The sequence below is a fragment of the Daphnia magna genome, linkage group LG9 (assembly GCF_020631705.1).
Source record: "Daphnia magna isolate NIES linkage group LG9, ASM2063170v1.1, whole genome shotgun sequence".
Classification (NCBI taxonomy): domain Eukaryota; kingdom Metazoa; phylum Arthropoda; class Branchiopoda; order Diplostraca; family Daphniidae; genus Daphnia; species Daphnia magna.
The window spans coordinates 9,308,930-9,312,353 of record NC_059190.1 but is presented as its reverse complement, the minus strand read 5'-3'; the positions used below and the strand labels follow the sequence as shown (position 1 = coordinate 9,312,353).

Below are 3,424 nucleotides of genomic sequence, written 5' to 3'. Positions count from 1 at the left end.
TTTTGTGATTCATACGTTTGATTTCCAGCAAGACATGAAACAGCTGCCTCCACATATGGAAAGGAGGTGGGTTAGACCATGATGTATATCGGGAGTAGTAACGGCTGCAGAATCAGTTGAGCTACGCGTGTTAAGCTCCAGAGATAGCGTTTGCGGCTGGTTAGTTGGAATTTGTGAAGAGAGGGAATGAGAGAAAGAAAGCAAAGATTCAAGGGTAAAGTTAATGAAAGTGAACGTTTCCGAACTAGCCCTTCCTCTTTATCACACGTGTCCATAAGGTAGATCACGTGATACAAACTTTTACCCTAAATTTCTCCAACGATGAATTGTAAACGAATATTTCCCAAATGAGCATTGGATTTGTCTCAGTGATACAAATATAATGTAAATTATTTGATTCGATAAAACCTAAAATATTTGTTAGTTTGGAAATTACCAGCCGCAACGCCACCTCTGGAGCAGAACGAGTGTAGCTCAATTTCTTCCGTGAGAAGAGTACTTCCATTTCTACTCATGGTAAACTTCATTGGTATTGGTATTGGTAGTATTTAGGTGGACGAGTGCGGCCATATATGCGGCAGTTTTGGCCTTCTAGTATGAAGGCCTCACGCACCGGCGATTTCTTGTTTCAGTTTGTGGTCCGGCATCCCCTGTTGGTTGATAGCTTCATAGGGGGAGGTTGTTGTGGGGACATCTTGTGTTGGCGTTCGCGGTTTTGGTAGTGCCCTACCGGTGAGTTTGTTCAACTCGTTGCTGAGCTGCTTGGTCAGATGGTTTCGTGTGGTGGTGTCGTTTGGTGTTTAAGCATGGTCTCGGCCATTATCTAGTTGTGTCCCCTGTGTTTGCATAAGTTAGCGTGCGTTTGTGGTGATTTCCTTGTTTGGGTTGTGTTTGTGTTTGTCTATTTTTGTTTTGGTTGGTGGCCTTGGGCTAGAGGTTTGTTTTGGTGTCTTTACTTGTTGTTTCGTTTACTAGGTATCCTTGTTATAGGGATTGGCGGCTTCTTCTTCTTTTATCTTCGTTTCCTTTGTTTGCAGTTTCCGGAGCTGTTGCTGTGCCTTTGTTGTTTCCCTGGTCAGGGACTGGGATTGGAAATTCATGATGGTCAGACGCATCTGGTTGTTACATCTGCATACTATCACTGCCTACCTCCATGGTAACTATTTTTGCTTTATATAATATTTACGAGGTTTGTTTGGTTTAGAAATTTGGCTAGGGTGTCCCTTATCTTGCATTGTACTGTTGTATCTAGTGCCATGTTGAGGCCGAGTAGTGAGTCGACATTGAGGTCGATGTTGTGGGTTGCCAGTAGCTGGTGGATTTTTTAGCGATGGTTTTCTGTGTACGGGCAGTCGATTAGTATGTGTTTGACGTTTTCGATCGCCTCGCAACCTTCTCGACAGCTTGGGTCAGCGTCTTTGTCCACCCTGTGATTGAAAGAATTCAGGTAGTTGTGCCCTGTTCTTAGCCTGTGAAGGCATACTGTTATGGCTCTCTCCTTGTGGTGGAACCACTTGGTCAGCCCTGTCCTGGACATAGTCTGAATGCAGGCTTTCCGGCATGTCTTGAGATAGAGGAGGTGTTCTTTCCTCCAGTCTGCCTTTGCTATTGAGATTTTTTCAGATGGGGAGAGCTTATGGTTAGCTTTTGCTCCAGATGGTTTTGTGCACTCGGTTTGCGCCAGTCTGTCCGCCACTTCGTTGCCTTAGATGCCCACGTGACTCGGTATCCAGGTGAGCGATGTTTGTGTCCCGCTGGATTTGAGGCTGGATATCGTTTCTCTAATCTGGTGTAATGTCTCGTTGTTTCCTGGTGTGGTGGACCCAATTGCTTTTACCACTGAGCTAGAGTCACAGAACACCATCACCTCTGGTGGGTTTTCGTCAAGTTTGTATGTGTAGTCAAGGGCTTTGTGTACGGCTATCAGCTCCGCTGAGTAGATGCTTGCTTGACTGTCCATGGTCCACGATTGGGAGACATTTCTCGTTGGAATGTACATTGCGCATGTGGTCGTTTTAGAGGTTTGCGATTTTGCCCCGTCCGTGTATATGCACAACGTTGTTGTTGGTATTTGCTGGTGTAGTGTTCTGAATCTCTCTACTACTGCACCAGGATTAGCTTTTGCTTTGTTCTTTGAAGTTGGGAACCACAGTGTCTTGCAGATCATTTGTCTGCAAGGTGGGGGGTAGTTGTAGCTTGTGAATGGTGGTGGTATGTTCTCGAACGTGGATAACCCCAGCCGCTGGATGTACCGGCATTTCGTTTATCAGCCCCGGGGTGCTTCTTGTCGGGTATTCGATTTGTTCGTCGAATAGTTCCTTCGCCGTATTGTACATCGGGTTGCGGGGTCTGGTGCTCAGATTGATCAAATATTTTCTGGTTAGCCACTTTCTTCTGGTAGCGATAGGTGCAGTGTCTGATTCTGCGTAGAGTATCTCTTTGGGTGTTGAAATTTGGAGCCCAGTATGATCCTGATTATGGCCCGGTGGACTATATCAAGTTTTTCTAGGTTGGTTTTACTGGTGTTGCCATAGGCTATGAGACCATAGTCTATTATGCTTTGGACTAGGCTCTTGAAGAGTAAGATGAGTGTTGGTGTGGAGGGTCCCGCTTTGGTGTTCGTTAGCACCTTAAACAAGTTCTTGACTCTCATGCATTTGGTGATTACTTGTTCTATCTGTTCTTTCCACAGCAGTTTGTAGTCGAATGAGACTCCTAGGAATTTTGCCGATTTTTTTGGTTGGATCCTATGGCCATTCAGAAAGAGTAGTGGGTCATCCCCTGGTTTATAGGCGCGCGTGAATGTTATCATCCCTGATTTGTCGGGTGCAAATTTGAATTTCCATTTCCTTCCCCATTTATAGGCCTCGTCGATAGCTGGTTGTAATGTTGTTTCCGCGTCGATCGGTTTTTCTGTCTTCGTGTATATCATGATGTCATCTGCGAATAGCATCGTTCTAATATTGGGCCGGTGGCTGGGGAAGTCCGACAGCATTATATTAAATAGGATCGGGCTTAACGCTGCTCCCTGAGGGACTCCATTCTCCACTTCCTTTGCTGTTGAGAGTTGGTTGCCGATCCTTACGCTCATAGTTCGGCCCGTAAGGAAGTTTTTTGTCCAGGTGAGTATGTGCCCTGTGATTCCAAACTCGGCCATTTTGTATAGTAGGCCCTGTGTCCATACCCAGTCGTATGCCTTTGAGATGTCCAAGTAGACGGCCACAGTGGAGCACTTTTGTTGAGAGGTGACTTTGCATATATCATTGACGTAAGAAGGTGTGAGGTTACTTACATGGAAAGTTCAGTCTTAGCTATACACACACCAGCACACGCACCTGTAGATCAAGAGAGAGTAACAGCTAGCTCGTACGCCCCCTTAGCAGACATCAGTAGAGGAGGGGAGCAGTGCTGTCATATCGATTCA

General features: G+C 45.7%; 1 non-coding gene across 1 annotated transcript; it reads right to left on the bottom strand.

Annotated features, from left to right (window-relative positions):
* Positions 1–971: 971 nt before the first annotated feature.
* On the bottom strand, positions 972–2,336 carry LOC116916054. Its single transcript, XR_006651008.1, has 3 exons — positions 1,812–2,336; positions 1,187–1,715; positions 972–1,145 (listed from the first exon to the last, which is right to left on the bottom strand). It is a non-coding gene; the product is annotated as an uncharacterized LOC116916054 (transcript).
* Positions 2,337–3,424: the final 1,088 nt, after the last annotated feature.